Genomic DNA, 21,275 nt, shown 5'->3' with positions numbered 1-21,275 from the left:
ATGACAAGTATATCCTAGCCCAGGAGATTATCTCTTCTTTTTTAGGAGGCCCTGCAACCTCGAGTCATGTTGTATCATTTCCATGTATTTGCCTGCACTGTTCCATTGGCTATCATCACTTAACATTCTCCCCAATTGAAATCCATTTATGTTTTAACTGTTAGTCATCTTTTAAAATATCGGTCCTAAACATTTAAGCTCTTCCACTCTGATTTCTTAAAGATCCCCATACTCGTGTTTTGCACTTAGTTTTTCCACCTTGGCATATAGTTAGTGGTCTTCTCGTGTCATGGACACACTTATTGAATGCAAGTTTATTACAAGGCACTGTGCTATGCCTTGTTACATACTTGATTCTGCACTACAAGTTAGTACTTTAAGGACAAAGATCTTGTCTCATCATCTCCACTGGAGTTTTATTGATTAGTGGTGCTCAGGAAAGAGAACAGACTTACCTCGAACATGAAATAACTTAGATACATTTGAACTTCGAGAAGGTCATCATGGAACTAACACCAAGAACCAAGCTTCTCCTCGGTTTTGGGGCACCTTTGCCATATCAGTTAAGGTGACCCGACATGGACTGTGTTCTTGTCCTTAGAGTCTCACGTCCATGTTTATGCATTCACATGTGGGCCAGGCAGTGTACTAGACACTGGAGACACAATGTCTTACTCGGAAGTTTTTAGTCTGGGGTTTATCTTTAAGATGTTGGTCCTTGACCAAACACTGACCATTGCCTGCGAATTGTTCTTTGTGTAGGATAGCCCGTGTTCTATGTTCACGTTATAGTTTGGGCTTCATGGTTCCTAAGCAGTCAGAAAAGCACCAATAACAAACCATAACAGTGTTTTTGAGGACAGCCAGTGATAAAGTCAGCTGAGAATCCTCTGTGCTGCCCAGACTCTCCCTCTACTTTTCTAGTCATGTCAAAAGAAATCATAGCTCAGGTGAGGAGAGTATCTTCTCAAGGGCCCCTTAAGATCAGGCTCCAGAAAATCAGGAAGCTCAGAAAAGAGTATGATACTTTGGCCACCAAACTTTTAGCTCAGCACCAACAAACATGACAATGATTTGAGTGCTTTCGCATTTTCTCCTCCTGTTCCATGGAAGGGAATGTGCACGGCAAAATAAGGAAAAGAAATACCCTTAATGGAAATCTTGAATTAACTTACATTCTGAAATTGAGATCTCCATAATTTTTTTTTTACATTTTAATAGTCTTTTAATAATTTTAATAGTATTGCGTGGATCGAGTGCTGACCTGTTTGTGAACTGAAATCGACTCTGAGATTGTTGGAGAACCTGTGCTGTCGCGCAAAAAGTATGGATAATAATGACAAGAGAGTGCGCAGGACTTACATTAATGAACATGCCAAAGTGTCTTTTAGCCTGGGAAGTTCAATGCTCCTGATTTGCTAAGTCATGGTAGACAGACTGGCGGCTCTCCGTTCCACCGTAAGAAGTGTGTGCTCACACCGGGTAGGCGCGTCCTTTGGACTCTAGAATCCAGCATGTCTTTACCTGTATCATCTCTGTAATATTCATTGTGCTGTTGATAGGAAGGTTTCAGATGGGGTTTCTGCCAATTTAGCATCTGAGAAATTGAGTCACAAAGCAGTTCAATGACTTATCTAAGGTCCTGACCCAAATCAGTGGGAACGCAGTGAACATACTTTAAAGTCGGTGCTAACCCTTCTTCACAGGACACTGTAATTTCTATTACTTTGTAGTGTTCTGTTCGCTATAAAAATATGACTGGGGAATGTTTTGTCTCGTGCAGCCTGCATTTCTTCTGCTGATGGCAGCTGCAACTCTGGTTGCTTATCTCAGAACAGAATTAAGCTGTAGTATTTATAGAATCTGCCATTGCAGGGTATCTCCCCCCCTCCCCCGCCACTTACTCCTGCACTCTGACTAATATTTGAAATAGGGGGAAAATTATGCCAGGGAAGAATGAAAAAGATTGGGGGACTGTATCATTCTTAGTGTACAAAAAAAGCAAGCTGAAATAAGGAATAAGAAGAATGGAACTTTGATTGTTAATAGATGCTTAAAGACTCTGAGATCATTGTTAAATGGAATTTTGGTTTGCACGTGCAATGTCTTCAAGAGTCATTCAAATGAAACGTGTGTGTGCGCACGCGCGCACTTGCGATGTATGTGTACATTGGCTTACGTGTCCATCTCTGGCTTTTCTCAGTGTCTGGAAAATCTTCATAAACCAGGCTGCCCTATTACTTTATTATATAAACCAAACCAAAATATAAACGTATTCAACCTCAGTTTGTTTTTTATATTGAGGTGGAGCATAGAAAATAACCTGAAGTTAAAATGAAGAGTATAAGTACCATTTCAGGCAGGTACCCTCTTTCACCAGAAGCAGACTGTCAGAACACGTGAGCTCTCTAACTTCTCTTTAGAATGAGGAACTTGAGAGCTGCCACCGAGAACCCGCCTTCCCCTTCAAATGTAGAATCTAGTTTAGCAAGCTGAGTGTATGAATTTTGGAAGGTTAGTAAGAAAAATCAGCCCTGGTAAGACACATTCATGTATTCACAATCACACACTCACCCATATGACTCTAATTTTTTTTCTTTTTTTTTAAATTTTTTATAAACATATAATATATTTTTATCCCCAGGGGTACAGGTCTGTGAATCGCCAGGTTTACACACTTCACAGCACTCACCATAGCACATACCCTCCCCAATGTCCATAACCCAACCACCCTCTCCCTACCCCCTCTCCCCAGCAACCCTCAGTTTGTTTTGTGAGATTAAGAGTCACTTATGGTTTGTCTCCCTCCCAATCCCATCTTGTTTCATTGATTCTTCTCGTACCCCCTTAAGCCCCCATGTTGCATCACCACTTCCTCATATCAGGGAGATCATATGATAGTTGTCTTCTCTGCTTGACTTATTTCGCTAAGCATGATATGCTCTAGTTCCATCCACGTCGTCGCAAAGTTTTAAACAGTGAACTATGTGAGAGTCCTGGGGACACGATTATCTAGTTTTGTAAATTCTTGTGAGGAAATCCAGCACTCCCCATATTATTAATTAGTAAACCCTGTACTTTGAAAGGCAAGTGCTCTTTCTGACTTTTGCTTTTTTGATTGCAGTGGCTCAAATTCCTCTGTGCTTGCTTTTCTGACATAGGATGTGACTGAGAGGTGTACACAGGTGTGGTGTCACTATATTTGTCATTTAAGTACATAATTGCTCAGCTATCCATCTTGTTTATTTTGCACTGTCACATCAGAGGGGGTGCGATGCTTTGTACTTTCTCCTTCCTTCAGTATAAACAATGACTCTTGGTCTGAGTTTGTAAGTAATTGAACGCAGGTTGGTCTGTTGTAATGACAATTCTAATAGTGTAATTTTTCATAAATGAAAATCCTCATAGTAGGTATAAGTAGTTTACAGTCTATCACAATCACAGGGTTCCATAATAAAGTGCTAATTGTAACTTGGCTTTAAATGCTACATTTTGTATGCAAATTGGCCTACAGGGAGTTGTTATTTGGTATACCATTGGTAAGAACACTAACATTAGTTTGTAATTTGTTTGAAGTGGCACACCATTATTACTAATATATTAGATGTAGTTTATAGAAAAATATTGCTTCCTCGTGGAAGAGAAAAAATATTTTGTTGCTGTACTTTGAAGGAAAACAAAGACTGGTTGAATTGAGAACCCGAAAATTTCATACCGGTAGAGGAGAATGGAAATCTGTAAACTACTACATAATTAAAATCTTTATTCACCCTAAATTATGTGTTTCATATCCTAAGAGCAAGGGTTGTTTCTATTTTTGCAAAAAAATATTCTGATTATTTTTCCTTTCTACGTGTAATCTGACAAAAACAAACAGGTTGATGGCAGAGCTGAAACGTGCTTGAAGGATAGCTTGACTTAGGGTTGCCATACCGGTGGTTGTCTGGGTGGGTGATCTGAAGCCTGTATATACTCCTGAGCTGTCAGGATGGAAACACAATGGTGACTGTTTACTATTTAGTTGATCTGTAACAGGTAGTAGCAGTGCAGTGTGCTGTAGAGAGTAGTGTAGACACTAGTAGTGTTTTATATCTGTTTCTATGGTCTACTTGTGTTTTTCTGAATTCAAGAGAATTCTTTTATTCCTTGATGACTGTGACATGTCATGACTATAAAAAGGCAAACCAAACTAATAATCAAAATGGTCCAGTGCATTCCTAAAATAATCTTGAAGGAGCAGAGCATAGGGTTTTCTCTTCCTGACATAGTGGATAAGCATGAACAAGGTCAAGACTCTTGGCCATCAAAGCAGGATCCCAATGCTGGGCTTGATGAACCTAGGGCACCACCATTGACAAACCATCCACTTTGCAGAAGTTAAGTGTTCATGTCTGGGTTAACAGGGTGAGACCTTAGGTAAATTATGAAACACTTTGCAAATACGAACCAGTGAGGAATGAACCCATTCGAAGTGGTTTCATTAGCTTTATTTTATTTTTATATAAAACTTGATACTACTGTTTGAGTTGTTGATTCACTGAATTCATAACTGCTTTGAAAGAACCATTCTTTCTAGAAATTTACTTTTAGGTAACTGTAAAACAATAATACAAAATCTTGTTCTTTCTACCTATGCTTCTCTTTTACTCTACTAGTATATTTCTGTGCTCTACAGAACCCCATGTCTGGGCAAGACTATATGTTTTTACATATGTCACAGGCTCACTTGGGAGAAGTGTAGGGTGTGGGATGCTCTTAGCCAATGTCAGGAGACAAGGGAGTTCAGGAGGGTAATTGATTTGAAGAATAAATCAGCAAGTTCACACTGGGGCTGAGCATCAAAGCCTCCCTCTGCATTTTAATAGATAGGCAATCATTAATTTTACCCCAAATTACAAGCATGCTTACAATGTTTCAACAGCTGTTGATTAATCGTTGAACAGCAATAATGGGAGGATGAGAAAATCTTGTTGATGGGAAGTTCATGAGGGTCAGCAAATTTACGTGGAACACAGCTGTCCCTGCTAACCTGCAGGGAAACTGTTAGACCCAGCTCTGTCTTGAACTTGCTCTTATGGGTTATAGGATGTATAATTTTCCTCTTTTCCTTTTCCTTTTTTTTTTTTTTAATAAATTGGGCTGACTTGTTACAGCTGTTGCAATTTCTTTATGTGAATATACCTTGAACCCTCCTGAAATATTAAAATTGCAAAGAGTAGAGAATGACGGTGAATCTACTTATGTTCCTTGTGTAAAATGTCTGAGGTCACAGAGATCGATACGTTGCTGTCTTTGGACACACGTGAAAGAGGGTGCCTGGCTGTATTAAGGCACCACATGGACAGTTTTTAGACCTTTACTTACCCTCTTGGAGCCCTAGTTTCACTGTCTCTAAAATATGAGTACAAATTTGTACCTTGTCGTGATGGGATAATTGAACAAGAAAACCCGTGATTTCTGAGTATAGCAACTGGTGCATTGAAGATCAGCAGTGAATATTCCTCACCCTCCCCTTTCTTTGCCTTTCCCAATGAAAGCAAGATTAAAGATGTTAATTTCGATTGTTAAGCAAAAGAAATTGGACAACAGGTACTTTTGTTTCTCACTTGTCTTACTTCATCTGCGTGCTATTCTGATCTTAAGACAAATTGAAACACTTTATAAATATTGTATAGCAGAGTCCAGAAATAGATTTCACTGAAGTTTTTAGAAGAACATGTCCATGTGTTTGAGGACATAACAGCTATTTTCATGCCGTCAGATTAAGCCCACACACCTAACCTTTCTGGATGATCATAAAATACAACAAGAAAAACCTGGGAAGGATATTTAAAACATTATAGCTCTGGCCCCAGCAGTACCTGGAGGAATAAATGACCATTTAAGACTCTTTTAAGCGGGCAACAGAGGAGCTGAATGAAAACGTGGCATGCAGGTAAACTGAAATTTGTCCTGAAATCATGGGACAAGAGAGGATTCTTGATCATAATCCCAGTGTCAGAACAGATAAAGAAGAGCGGGCTGACCTCTCCTCAGTCCCTGTGACCTGCGTGTAGGAGATGGAGTGTCTCAGCCGAGTCTGTGCAGCACTGCTGGGCAGAGTCCTCTGTCTTTGCCCCTCAATGGGTCTACGACAAAGGGAAAACTTTCCGGTTACCAGAAGTGTTAATGTCACACCCATGTTTCTTCACTCTTGGAGCTGAGTCTGGTTTTAGGGGATAACACCAGTCAACAAAGCGGTTATGTTTTGAATTGGAAGGAAGTTCATGCAGGGTCTCTACTGAACCCGGATGTGGCAGCAATGAAGGCGGCCGATGTCCAGGTCTCCTGTCCTGGGAGACACTATATGTCAGCACCTCCTACCACAGGCCGGCTGTTTCAAAGCAGAGGCTGTCTTTGAACAAACATTGCCTTGCTTAACCATCAAGGGAGATGACTACATGCCACATGGTTTCAATGAAAACCATGTCTCTCCCTTCAGGGAGATCCTTCTCCTAAGGGTCTAGCCAGAACCTTGTCAAGTGGTTTGGACTACTTTTACATACCTTCTTAAGAATTGTTTTTAAAATGTAAGTATGAAGGAGTCCCTCTGTTTCTATAGTAATTTGATCATGCCATTCTTAGAGCACTGAACACACTTTTTGTGGAATAAGGACATCACACCGTGGAGGCTGGCCAGTACCGTAGCAACATAACTAACATCAATTTATGAGAACATTACTTATATGCCTGTACTATTTTTTACTGGATTTTAAATTACATAAGAGCAAGAATTGTGATTTTTTTTTTTTTTACCTTGAACATAATAGACACTCAGTGAAAGACACTGAAGGGCTGACCAGCAGCCACTTGTAGGAATGAGGTATGTGAACAACTGCTCCACAGTGGGGTGGGGAAGGGGAGGCGACAGGAGAGGAAACTCCTCAAACCATTATCGTCAGCTCCTGGGAGGCGTATCATCCTGCCCTTTCTCTTCTTGTCCTTTTTTTCAAAGCAGAGTGGGGACTCCTGATCCCAGTCCTGCTTACTCTGGACGCCATTCCTCTTCTTTTACTGCAGAATAAGGTTGGGCAGTTGATGTTTTTAGGGACTATCTTGACCAAATATACTCAACTAAAGATTTCTAGGGCAACCTCTATCTTGTTTTTCTCCCATGAATTCTTACTAAGCCTCCTTGGGGCAGGGACAGTCTAGTATTTGTTTCTGTTCCCTCGGTGGGATATCCTACATGGCTAGGTTGGTTATCTCTCTCCTCCATCAAATGCTATTGGGCAACTACCTCCATTTAGAAAGACTCTAGGTCTCCATTGGTAAAGAAGACAGAGGCAGCTTCTACCTTCACATTACTAAGTTGGGGAGCCAAATGTTGATACATAATATTACAGACAAATATGAAAATGTAAATTATCATAAATTTCAGGGAAGAAGAGAATATAAAAAAAACAAAGGCATGTGAGTAAACTAGGTAACATTGGAGGATCAGGGAAGGCCTCACTGAGCAAATAGTGTTTCAGTGGAGAACTGTATCTCTGGTTGGAGTCAACTGAAGCAGGAGGGAGGTATATTCCATTCCAGGAGACAAGGACAACATTAGTGATGGGTCTGTACCGGGAAGAAGCTTAATCTCTTCAGTAACTGCGGATCCCAAGCAGCGACGGTAGTTTACAGGACACAGCTAGGAGCAAGTCTGCAGGTCCAAATTCTGTGTAAGACCTCTTATATAGTTGTAAAGGGGAAGCCACAGATGGAGTTTGAATCTGAGACCAACATCTTCCAAAACCCCCTTTTAAAAGATTTGTAAATTGCTGTGAGCATAGAATCTAGACCATCAAGAGGAAAGGCTGGTTTCCAGTACAGAAGTTAGAATGCAGGTAAAAGTGCGGCGAGAGAAGGTAGAGAAAGAGATGAGAGAATGGGGAGAGATGCTTCAGTGGGAACAAACAGAACCGGGTGTTAGGTTGGGGATAAGGCAGAAGGGAAAGAAGGTATCAAGGTGGACATTTCAGTTCTCAGGATGAGCAAACAGATGTCAAGAAATGTATTAAAAAGTAGAAACGCAGGCAGTAAGGTTGTGGACTCAAAGACTGGCGTCAGATAGGTTAAATGTGAGATAAGCGTAAGTACCCTAAATGAGATACCAGATCTTAAAAATTGTTTGAGGTAGACATAGAAGTAGGACAGTCTGCAGGATATAGAGGACACATCCAGCCATGAGACAAAGCTCTTAGGGTGAGTGTTCAACACCGGAATTTCTGCCCACATTTGGGTAATTCTCCACTTTATGAGCTTAGCATGGGGGAAAAGAGTCCGTCTCCTATAGGAACAGATACTGGGTACATTCTCAGCCTCCTTTGCCACCAAAGTTTTGGGCTCTGCCACCCAGTCTTACCCCTCTAGACTGTTATTCAGGAGCTTGAGGCTCAGGAGGGAGGTGTCAGAGAGCTCTTGCTCTTGACTTAGGTCAGTAGTCGTCCTAGCTACTGTGGTCTTGCTGGTAGTGTCAAGGCTGAGCCCAAGGGCAGCGAGCTCTCTGGCATGGTTTGTGGTGTTGCTCGTGGCAACTCAGCCTTTAATCTGGTTTACCTGCCCTTCCAGCAATTTGGTGAGCTTTCCTAAGTCCTCTTAACACATTTCATTTTTAGCTTATAAGTCCGTTTTTGCTATTTGCTACTAAGAACCTCTTCTAATAGCCGTGGGCTTGGATGGGAATTCCTTGAGAATAAAATATGAACAGAAAAGAGAGCCCCTAAGACTTAGCTCAGAAAGTCTTCAGAATTTAGATCAATGAGAAGGGAGTTGCCATCAAGAAACTAAGAGAAACTCCTAGTAGAGGACCTTTGAGTGTCAATGGCAAAAGCCAAGAGAATAGAAAATATCAAGGAAGAGAAGACAGTGGAATCAATCCTGCCAAGAAGGCTAGAAAGCTTATGTTTGAGGAAGTCCTGCTACCTTCAGCAAGAATGGGGTCTTCTAGACAAACCTGATAAGAGGAGCTTTGGTGGGCAATGGGGCAAGGGCTGAACTGCAGTGAGGGTGAGAGCAGAGTGATGGAAGAGCCAGTCCTGAGAAGTCAAGGGGCGTTGCTCCAGGAGCGCATGAAGGACCTTGCTGAGCTGTGAGGAGGTCTTCACCTGTCCTGGGAAGGGGGAGGGACAGTCGTGCAGGTACAGATGCGGGTCAGAGTTACTTTTTATTGACAATCCAGCCTTCAGTTGGAATCAGCTTCATCACTTAGCAGCCTCATGACCTTGGACAAATAGATAACCTCTTTGTGCTTAAATATGCTTTTTATAAAATAGAAATGGCAAAGTATTTGCCTCATAGAGTTCTGTTAATCAGTGAGTGCATGTGAATTTAAGAAAAAGTGTGAGGCACATAGAATTGACTCTCTAAGTAGCAGGCAGCAGTATTTCTTACTCTTAGGTTTATTTTGAAGCTAAAATTATAAAACAGACACAGGGAGCATTTAAGCAAACATCGTTGATGCTGAGATACTTGGCTATGTTGGCCAGGAAACAGCATATTGACGCAAGGTGGACATTTTAAGAGGGGCTGAGGTGGAAGGGAAGAAAAGTCCTTGGAGCTGGCAGGTTCTGGGGACAGAGCAGGTATTGGGTGCAGAACCGACTTAGAACAGCAGAAGTAGGCAGGCCAGCCATTGGGGTCCTCACTGAGGAAAGGGAGGACTGGAGGGGATCAAGAGACTTCTCTGAAGTCCGGGGTGCAGAAGGGGAGAAAAGTTGCAGACCGTATGAGCTCCAGAGGAGCCAGGGGTCAAAGAGAGGTTGACACAGTCCTGGAGTGGTAGAAAAGAACAAGCAGAAGACAAAGGTTTTAGAGACAAGTCCAAGTGTGGACGGAAGCTTGCTGCCTGGAGATGTGTCCAGGAACCACCATGGAAGGAGCGGCGCAGAGTGGCATGTGGTCAGATAACCTTGGAACCCTGTGCTTAGGATACTTGCTCTCCATGTGAGAGAGGCTATGGCAGCCAGGTAGCCCTCGTTGGGCTCCACAGTTGGAGAGTGGGTCCCATGTGATTCTGGAAGCCTCCACCCCTGCGTGCCCAGCTGGGGACCAAGGTGGGTGAGGTTTTCCTCCTCCCACAACACTGGCATCACCAACCACATCTCACTTTCCCCGATCAAGATCTCAGAGACAGCCAGTGCCTTTGTCTTTGTCTTTTAGAGTAGGCTGTTGTTCAGATCCTGATGGGAAGAGCCTGGGAGGAGGGGCCACTAATGCCCCAGCTTCGGCTTGTCCAGCCGGGGCTTCTTCCCTTGCCTGGGCTCTGAGCTTCCAGTTTGCCTGGCAGCAGGGCTCTCGCAAGGGCTGTTCCAGCCAGCCTGAGAGACCATATGGGCCAGAGGCTCTCGCTCATCTTTGCTGCTGCTCTACTCTCACCAGCTCTGGTCTGAAGCACATTCTTCCCTTTTCACACTGTGTGGCAGTGCTTGAACTCCTGAAATCCAAGAGCTGCCCAAATCTTACATTGGGCCGTCATCTTCTCTGAGAATTGCACTGTAGCTGCACCCTTTTAGAGGACCCTGATCATTCAGTGGAAGAAGCACGATTTCTATTTCCAGTGAAATGTTGTTTATCTTAAAAGAGGACACATTCATAGTAAAATGTAAATAATACAGCATACTTAACATATCTTTGGAAATCTACTGCCCCCAAATAATCATGTTTTTGACCTTTCTTATTCTCCGTTGTTTTAGCCATGCATAATTTTACATAAATGGTAACATTATATGCATGATTACCTGGGAGCTTAGCTCTCTATCAACAGTATGAGTTTAAATAAATTTTGTATATTTTAAATATTACATGAGTATTTTTAGTAGATATATGCTTTATATTTATTATTTATTTATTTTTTATTGTGTTATGTTAGTATACTTTAAAAACCAATTGTGGGGGCTCCTGGGTGGCTCAGTGGATTAAAGCCTCTACCTGCAGGGTCCTCAGATCGAGCCCCACTTTGGGCTCTCTGCTCAGTGGGGAGCCTATTTCTCCCTCTTTTTCTGCCTGCCTCTCTGCCTACTTGTGATCTCTGTCAAAAAAAAAAAAATCTTAAAAAACATTGTCTAATGAAGAACCTTCATGTTCAATTTTATTTATTTATTTATTTATGGTTTTATTTTGTTTTGTTTTGAGTAGGTGCCTCACCCAATGTGGGGCTTGAACTCTCGATCCTGAGATCAAAATCTGAGATGAGACTAAGAGTCAGATGCTTAACTGACTGAGTCACCCAGGAGCCCTGTTATCTTCAATGTTTTAGCAGTATGAATAACTTGTAACATCTTTGTACATATATCCTTAAACTTTTTAATTTTTAAGTTAATGACACACATTAAAATTTTGTCTAGATGTTATAATTGATATTTAAGAAAGTTATGCCATTTATACTCCCACTTATATAAGTGTTTTCCCTCACACACATATACTGGTCGATATTTTTAACTTCTGTATATAAATACTATTTCATTTTACTATTTCAACTTATTTAATATTGGGACTAAATTTTTAAGATCTATCAGCTACTTGTATTTCTCTTCTTTACCTTCTTAAAAAAGAATGTCTCTTAAAAATTTTTTCTAACCCTTTTTATCCTCCTATGGAATATTTTTCTTATTGGTTTGTAAGAGCTCTTTGGATATTAGAAAACTGCAATTTTTTTTTCTCTCCCTTGGGTTGTCAGTTAACTCTTATTGTGCTCACATTTCTGGTAGAAATTGAAAAAAAAATATTTTTAACTGTATTGATAGTGTATTGTTGATTTGAGGGGTTTAAGGCTGTGTATTAGTATGGCTACATAGCCAGCATTTGAAATGGTGGACTTCTGTCCCTTTTTTGTGGTTGGTTTATAACTAAGCTCTTTAAATGGAACATGTTCTCTGTTGTGGCATTGGAGTGTGATCATGACTGAGAGGAAGACTATACCAAGAAACAGGAAGTTAGCCATGATCATAACTGGAAGACTTTTCTCTACCGACCTTGGGGTGAGGCGGGAGCTCTAGATTTTTGGAAGGGCGATCTCACTGCAAAGAAGCCTCTGAGAAGTGGTAATAAGGCTACGGAGCCTCATTTTCCTATTGACCAACTGTTGCTACATTAACCAGCTTTTTTATTTTAATTTTCTTAGAAGACTTATTTATTTTGGAGTGAGTGAGCATGAGTGAGGGCAGGGGCAGTGGGGGAGGGGGAGGGAGAGAAGGGAGGGGAGGAGCAGACTCCCTGCTGAGTGAGGAGCCCAACACGGGGCTCCATCTTGGGACCCTGAGATCATGACGGAGCCAAGATCGAGAGTAGTTTGATGCCTAACTGACTGAGACACCCAGATGCCCCTACCCAGCTTTCCTATTTTAAAAACATTTATTTGGTGATGATATTTAGTTGGGCATTGCTAGATGCATGCAGTGTTTTAACTAGGAAATCCTTAGTTTGTTGCCTTGTCTTAAAAGTACCTTCACACTGCTCAGCGGCACAGAGCACCTGGTCAGTACTCATGCTGAGTATTCCCAGTAGCCTTAGTTGGTCTCCTGGAGGGATGTGTGGTCGAGAAACTAGTCAGATGGCATCGCACATGTTTGCCCCTACTTGTATGCTACTGTGGTTTGTAAGACAGGTGAGTCACGGCTGTCAGAGAAACCGCCAGGTCTAGGTTTATGGTCCGTTAATGCTTATGTTACTGGTAATAATCATTTGACGACGCAGGCTTTGTTCTAGGCACTTCACATGAGTTATCTTATTTGGCAGTCATTGCCGGGTCAGGATGGTGAAACCGGAAACATTAAGGTATGATGGTTCACAGCCTCTAGCCAAATCAGTGGCAAAATGAAGATTCTGATTTTTTTTTTTCCTTTCTGACACTCGAGTCTGCATTCTTCAGCACTAGTGAAACTACTCTAAAATGGGAGTGCCTTTGAAACTCTAGCTGTTCTCTGAAAAACCGGGAGAAACAGTCAGGAGAGGAAGGTACTGTGTTTCCTAGATCTGTCAGGGGTTTGTAGCCGCTGCAGGCCAAGTGAAAGCTTGTCTTGGCACCAGAAAATGTGCCAGAACCTTAAATATCTCCTGACAGAACTTTTTTGGGGGCCAGCAAATAGGAAATGTTTCACTAAAGCATAGCCCCGGAGTAAATGTGGTATTCCACAAGAACCCCCTTCGCCACCCGCCCCCCCCCCCCCCCCCGCAGATTATCCCAGGTGAGGTCCTATAGCTGATGTTGACACACAGAGCCTGGAAGTTTACATTCTCTGCAAAACTGAACTTAAGTGGGGACTCAGAGAGTTGTATCCAAATCTGTATTTTCTGGGTGAATCCCTTGTTTTGCAAAAATAATGCCTGCCCCCTCCCCCTCAGGGCTGGACGGGAGAATGGATCGCCCAAGAGTCTATCAAACAATAGAGAGAGATAGGCAACAACTTGCCATCTCCTCTTGGAAGAATGTGGAACTGACTGTGGGTTTTGAGGACTTGGAAACTGCAGGGTCAACTGGTGTTAATTCAGCCATCTTAAGTAAAAATTACACGTCCTTGATTCTTTGCCTTACCAGAGGGCGTTTTAAGAATTTGTCTGTGTCTATGCTTGTACAATGCATTTGTTTGCTTCTTGTCCCACGCTGGCTGACTTATGTTCGTTCACCTTGCTCTACAGAGAAGTAGTCATTTCTCAAATGACTGTACCTCAGCTTTTCTGTTCTTTGTGTTTCTTAACTTTGCAGTAACACATAGACATCCGAATATGCTTCCTATGCAGAATCATTACTTGTTCGAAGAGATGCGTATCTATGTTTCAGTAGGGATTGTAAGACATTTCTGGTATCCATTATTTTCTTAGAAGTAAATCCGACAATCAAATGTTGAGCCTAAATTGAACTTTTTTTTTTTTTTTTCCATAGTACTATTTAAAGCTTAGATAAACACGTTCAGATTTGGGTTTTTGTTTTTTGTTGTTGTTTTTGTTGTTGTTCTTGTTTTTTTAATCTACACATAAACACTGCTTTGTATCATTTTCAGATATGTGTCCAAGGACAGTTCCACAATAAAAACAATAGAAAGGTCCCTGGGTGGCTCAGTGGGTTAAGCCTCTGCCTTCACTCAGGTCATGATCTCAGGGTCCTGGGATCAAGCCCCGCATCCGGCTCTCTGCTCAGCAGGGAGCCTGCTTCCCCCTTCTCTCTATGCCTGTCTCTCTGCCTATCTGTGATCTCTGTCTGTCAGATAAATAAATAAAATATTTTTAAAAAAACAATAGAAAAGGGGGACCTGGGTCGCTCAGTCAGTTAAGTGTCTGCCTTCGGCTCAGGTCATGATCCTGGAGTCCCTGTATCAAGGTGCAAGTCTGGTTCCCTGCTCGGTGGGGAGCCTGCTGCTGCTTGCTTTCCGTTTGCTCATCCCCTTGTGTTCTCTCACTTACCCTCTCAAATCTCTCTCTCTCTCTCTCTCTCTCTCACACACACACACACACACACACACGCGCACACACGAAAAGACCAGCTATGCAACAAATGGAAAATAGGAGCCATAGAAGAAGGAATTATAAGACTGTAAATATATTAAAATAGCTTACAGCTTCTTTCAGCAATTATGTTGAAATAAGATCGAATGTTCCAGAAAAAATCAAATGGGAGGATTTGCACATGTCCATTTTCCTTAGAGATTTTTGCCTCAGCACTGCCAGTTTTGATAAAACCCATGCTTACACAGACCCAAATGCCTGCCTAAAAGTGAGAAATGGACTTAAAAGTGAGCAAATAACCGGCCTCATCATTGATCCGGCCACCGAAGAGTAAGAAGAAGTTTTGATGCACTCAAGTCCCGCGTGCTCAGGTCTATAGGAGCAACACCCCCATTCTGCGATAATCAGGAAGAACTGAACATCCTTGCTGGTCAATGCTTTAGTTCCGACCTCTATTCTTAACTGCACTGAAAGTTTGTGTTCATTGTAATGTGTTCAATCTGGATTTGATAGGAAGATGGGTGGTGGTAAAAAAAAAAAAAAAGAAAAAGAAAAAGCCTTTTTATATTTTCTTATATACAATTCAATTTTTTAAAGGAAAAATGAAGTCTGTTTACCTGTCTGACTTCATTTCTTTTTGTTAATTACTATTTTCTTAATAACAGCAAGTATAGTGTCTCTACTATTAGTCCCATTCTTCTTAAACATTGTTGCTTATTGTGTCTAGAATGTTGCCCTGAACTTCAAAAGTAACTTTTAAAGAATTGTGGTGCTGCAAAACAATTGTTTCCTTATAATGTTTTCAAAATGGGATAAGGGAAAGTAACAAAAAGGTTATTATTTATTCTGGTCCCTTCCATGACTGGCTTTCCTTCCCAGTTATGACTTACAAATCAGTGAGAGCTGGGGCAGTTTTCACCTTTTGTTTTATTTTCTAGGACTTAAATATTCAGAGAAGTTTTAGATTTACAACCAAACCAAGAGGAAGGTACAGAGATCTGTTCGAGTTCCCTGGCTGCCATCATTTTCCATTCTTCCCTTTCCTCATCGTTCAAAGTTAGACAACACACAGGTGAGAGGTTCATGGAACAGCTTTTCAGGGACTCTACCCCAGCAGCAACTGGGAATGTGATCAGGGAAGAGTCAATGCTCCCTATCCCATGGGGGAGGAGATAAACTTTATTTATTGATGCTTTGATCTGAGTTTGAAGTTTGAATGGAACAGGTCCGCTTATAAATCAATTCAGTGTGTTTTCTGTAGGAAGCTCAAAGCACTTCATGTCTAGCACACTAGACCGATTCATCCAGGAATTTATCTTTTTTTATTCCTATCCAAATATTTCAAATGAAAACTTCCAAGACATTAGAATGTCACATGAATAATCAATGCCAATGCAGATTTTCAAGAAATCCTTTTATTTAATGTTTGATCCGCATTTCAGCCCTCCCCCACCCCCATCTGGCAGTTGTCACTTAGGCAGATGGCCACCAGCTGGGAGGGCAGCCTGCATCTCCCCCCAGATCCACGGGGCTCAGTAGACCGGACGTGAAAGTGCATCGTGTCCCTCCATTAGGCGGTCCATGAGCTCAGATACTGCCTTGTCAACCTGTCACCGCCTGAAGCTTCCCAGAGGGACCTTTTTTCTGAATCTGGGATCTTATGTTGTATTTTGCTGATATCACAGTATCCTCTATTGGCTTCATACAAGAGAATGTAGCTACTATGCCTACATAGTCCAGCTCTTCCAATCAAGAGGGCATATGTGAAGGCAAGAGCTACATTAATGAAAAGACAGAGAGCAAGAAAGAGAAGAGTCTTCAAAGAATTATATCCTGACTATCCAGACAGTTTGAGGAATGGCTTATTCTACTCTAATAAATCTATATTAGGACTGCTTTGTCCCAAAATTGTTGGAATAAGATTTTTTTCTTTTTTCAGAAATTTTAATGGCCTTAATGATCACTAATATGTTTTCCTCTGGGCTTCTGAAAGAGAAGGAAACCGATGCTCTTTTGGAAGACCATTAATGCCCTGGTCACACATGAAAATTACTCCTCATCCATTTCATCGCTGAAGCTGCTCTTCGAGAAGCCTGTCGCTTTGTTCATTTTGGTCTGGGAGCCTCCAGGGCAGCCAGAGAGATGTGGTTCTTCAGAAGAAACTGTTCTTTTCATAAAGGCTTGTCATTGTTTTTCTTCTCATTATAGATGCATGTTCATGGGGTAGGAGTGGGGACAGAAAATGAAATAAAATTACAGAGTTGGTTAATGTTAGTTTATCTGAATATTTTTGTTGCATATACCTATTCCCATCTGCTACAGACAGATGCATACACATGGCTATTGTGCATATATTCTTAAAAATCCAGATCAAACCATGGATCTAACTTTTTTCCCATCTATTTTTATGCAGTAAGGATGTTCTGTTTCAAAAAACCTTACTTTTTTTTAATGGCTGCATACTTTCGAGTTTATTGCTAAACCATACTTAAATGTCTAACACTAAAAGAATATTTAAGTTTCCGACTTCTTAAAATTATAAATAACTTTTCAAAATAAAACGCATCTCGTCCTTGTATTTTGAGCAGATGTTTGAAATTTTAATTCCTAGAAGTGGAATTTCCGGATCCAAGGATGTGCACAATTATAAGACTTTAAACATTGTGCCCTGTCAAATTTCTCAAGAAGGGCAGATCTACCAACAATGAATGGCCGTGCTTGAGAATCTTCTATTTTTGGTTGCTCTCTGGGAAGCTGGTCTGTCTGACCTCTGTTTATCTCTAGACCTTGGCCTTGCCACGGCTTTGAAGCTCTGTTTCAGTGCATCCTTGGGTTTTTTTTTTCTTTTTCTTTTGTTTTGGCACTTCTAAATCGCTGTAATTCAAGGTCAGCTCATCGCCTGTGAGCTCCCTGGAACCTTACCACTCTGTTGTCTGTACACATGGAAGCCAGAATTTGATAAGAATAGTTTCACAGATGGCAGAATGCTCATTGTAAAACAAATCCAGTTTTTTACTATTAGTCATGGTTGAGGAGGCTGATTTAAGATGTACATTAACCTTTCTTAAGCACGATTTCCTTGCCAATTCGACCAGGGAGAGATTTCATAGTGACATATGTATCTTCTTCCTAACACGTGACTTGGTGTAATTTTAATTATTCAGGGTGTTATTTGAGTAAAGATGGCCATATGAATTGTGTGTTCCATGACTAAGGAATGTCTGGTCTTCTTTCCCATCCTACACCCTCTCCCCCAGCACCCAAACAGTGCCCTGTACTCAATCATTGCCCGTTGAATGAATGAATGAATCAATCAATCAGTCCATGACTCCCTGACTTGTTGAAAGCATCAGATGACAGGAATGTGTTCGAAAGCACTTTAAATGATAGAAGACTGTCATACATATGACTGTCCTCCCCGAAGGCAGTGGTACTCAAATATCTGGTTTATGTGCATCAGGTTAACTCAGCGTTGGACAACACAGCTGATACCTGATTTACTCCCAGAGATTTTGACTCTGGTGCAGGTAAACCCTGCTGGGACTTCCTAAAGTCTCCTATTTTAACATGTCCTTGTCTGAAATCTATGTTCTTGTTCTGTGGTTGGGTGTTTTATTTGGTGTGGCAGTTTCCATGTATAATTCTGAAATTTTCTGAGATGAAACCAGGACATGCACGATGAGAGTAATTAAACCCATTACAAATAAACTCAGGTTTAGGATGAGAAGCTGTTTGTCTGAGGTCTTACAGAAATTAGGGTCAGGAATGGGACTCCTGTCCAAGACTTACAGACTCCAAAGCCCATACTGTAATAGGTACTTGTGCTTTTTGTTGCTTAGAAGTAACAAATATCAGAAAATCTTAGGAGTTAGCTATTCAAATATTCAGTTAAAATCTAAAATAGAGCTTTTTGACAAGTGAGTTAACTCATGAAATCACTGTACAAGTATTTATTGAATGTCTGTTGTTACCAAGTCCTAGAGATATTTCCTGCAAGCTTAATAGTACATAGACACCAGTCTTTATCTTCCAGTTTCTTTAAAAAAAAAAAAATTGGTCCCAATGTTTTACATTTTTGTTGCTTGTTCAATTTTTCGTTGGCTCTTCAAAGGTTTTCATTATAAAATTCACTTCGAGTTTCTCATTCAAAAAGCATTTATGGGTCATCAACTCTTTGTCACATTCTGCTGGAGCTCAGAGGTGAATGCAAAATCACCTCTTCTTTTCTAGGACTTCAAGCTTCTCACTCAGGGAGTATGCCTTCTTGGTCAAGAAGAGGTTTCCGGTGGTAAGGACAAGAAATCCAGGAGCATAAATAGATTTGGAGGGTGGGAAGGAATGAAGTTGAAAATGTGAGTTATAAAACTTTAGGCTGAAGTTCTCCTGGGACTTTAGGTGAATATTTCCAGCAGTAATTGGATACACAGGGTTTGAGACTAGGAAAGAGACCATGACAGAAGAGAAAGAGGGGAGTGTAGGTGAGATACCTTCATGGAACCTGTCTGGGTGGCCCAAGAAGAGAACCAAGGACAACTCTATGGAATCATTCACTTGTAAAGACCAAGCAGAGGAAAGAGGACAAAGAAAACTGAGAAACAGTGGTCTGAAGAGGGAACATTGACACTCCAGGGTGTCAAGCCCCAGAAATTGCGGGAGGAATAAATTCCAAGAAAGCAGATGTTGAGGGAGGCGTGGGGGTTATGATGGAGAGAGAGTGAGCAAGACTTTTTTCTCTTGGGACGCTTGGCTGTGAAAGTAATTGGTGCAGCAGAGGATTCATGGACGGAGGCCTGCTGCAGGTTGTCTGGGGTGGGGTGGAAGTGGAGGGGATAGGATAGGATAGCTCAGTCCCAAGCCAGTAAGGTCATGACTAATAGTAAGAAACTTCAGTAGTTTCTATATTTTGTGTCAGTAGCAAAGGCTCTGGAAAGCAATGATTTTGAATAACTCCTTCTAGGTCTTTCAATGATGTTCTTTGCTGCACAATTGGGAGAGTTTTCCAGATGTCCAAGAAACATATGTCCTAGCCCGCCTGTATCTTGTGGTACATCTGCCTAAACACTCAATGCAGTTGTGAAGATGAATTGTTCAAAACACTATTTTATCTATCTATCTATCTATCTATCTATCTATCTATCTATCTATCATCTATCTATATCTATATATCTATACATCTCTCTCTCTCTTTCTCTATCTACTGTTTTTCAGCCAGAATGGAGATGGTATCTTAGCATGAAGGTAAACTTGATGGAGCAAACTTGTTTACCAGCTTTTCTTAAATGCAGTTGGCATAGAAATCATGAACTTCTCTTTACACTTCTTATATGTGGTAGGCAGCACGTCTCATGCCCTTTACTGTCAGTGAAAACTGCATTGCAAATTTTGTATACACCCTTTGGAGATTCTAAGGGGATTTTGGCCAGTGTCTTTCCAGTAATCAAAAAAGCTTAAGCCCTGGGACTTTCACACACTAGTAATTTGCTACTCAAGTTGGAAGGAACATTCTATTCTGCAAGTCTTTGTTATATATATACAGATATGTTATATATATATATTTAGCATATATATATATATATATATACACACACACACACACACACACATTTGTAATTAAATGGAAATGTATAAATGAAGTTTATTTTAGGTATTAAATATAAAACAGATCCATATATTATGAAATAGAGAAAGAAGTAAATGGCATTCTTCTACCCTGGATGGCTATATAATCTGTGGATATCTTTGAATCTGTCTTGGTATAGATAAAGAAGTAACAATCGACCCAGTAGTTGATATTTAGATTCCTGGATACTAAGAATATGTAGGAAATTATTGTTTGTCAGAAACTCTTCCTTTTATAATAAGCTGTTATCTGATTAGCTACTCTATGTTATATGAATGTTAGATGCCACCATGATGCCATATCTGAGTCCCACGTGGCCACCATCTATGTACAATCTACCTTGGGGACCTAAATAGCTAATTTTCTCCATTCATAGTTAATAAGTTTTGACTAGAATTTAACATTGAGACTTTTTCATTTGACTTAACTGGTGCTTTCCTGAAACTTAGACCTGCCATTTTAAGAACTTTTCCAGGGTTCATTTATTTTTCTGTATTGGGGAACACACTAAACTGTTTTTTTCCCTATTTACCTATTTTACTTGGATTTTAATTTTCATAGCTGGCTTATAGTTTTATCAGTGAGTGTTTGATATGCAGATTTATTTATTAATGCCATCTGTTTCCGTGAAAGCTTTTTAAGTGCTAAGTAGTTGCCTGAATGATGTTCAGGTCTACTTGGGGGGTAATTTTGGAAATCAGAATCCCACAAAAACAAATACTCTATTACTTGAGACGAAGATCGTGTACAAATTGGCTTATTTAGCATTTCATTGTGATCCCACCATGAGTGTGCCATCTGTATCCATGAGCTCTGAGGCTGTGCTATCTTTTCAAGATTGATTGCTAATAAGCATTTTCTTTTACTAAATTATTTTTTCAATGTATCTAGAATATTACCAGATTAAGATTATAGCTCAGCAAATTTATTTAGAAATGCTAATTAATGTCTTTATCTCTAAATTATTTTGACACTCTTAGGCTACATGAAAAAACAATTATAGCAAAATTGGATATAACCAAACATTTCAATGGGCTCAGTTCCCAAGAATTTAAGTGAGGTGACAACTAGTATCTTCTCGGCCCGACCAGAGCTGGTCTATTGGACAGAGAAAACTGAAAAGGATCAATCTTTCAGTCCAGTCTCATTTTGTCTCATTCAGCTATTCCCAGCCTCTGCCTCTGACTTAATT

The 21,275-nt window shown here is 40.6% G+C and overlaps 1 long non-coding RNA gene across 1 annotated transcript in view; it reads left to right on the top strand.

The window, feature by feature from the left end:
- Positions 1-16,737, top strand: part of LOC309849323 — a 49,949-nt gene extending 33,212 nt beyond the window's left edge. Inside the window, exons 2-3 of the long non-coding RNA XR_014303656.1 lie at positions 15,402-15,535; positions 16,403-16,737. This is a non-coding gene — a long non-coding RNA (uncharacterized lncRNA). The remainder of the gene's footprint in view (positions 1-15,401; positions 15,536-16,402) is intronic.
- The last annotated feature ends 4,538 nt before the right edge of the window (positions 16,738-21,275 follow it).

Source organism: Mustela nivalis, assembly GCF_964662115.1.
Source record: "Mustela nivalis genome assembly, chromosome: 15".
Taxonomy (NCBI): domain Eukaryota; kingdom Metazoa; phylum Chordata; class Mammalia; order Carnivora; family Mustelidae; genus Mustela; species Mustela nivalis.
This window is presented reverse-complemented; position numbering and strand designations above follow the sequence as displayed.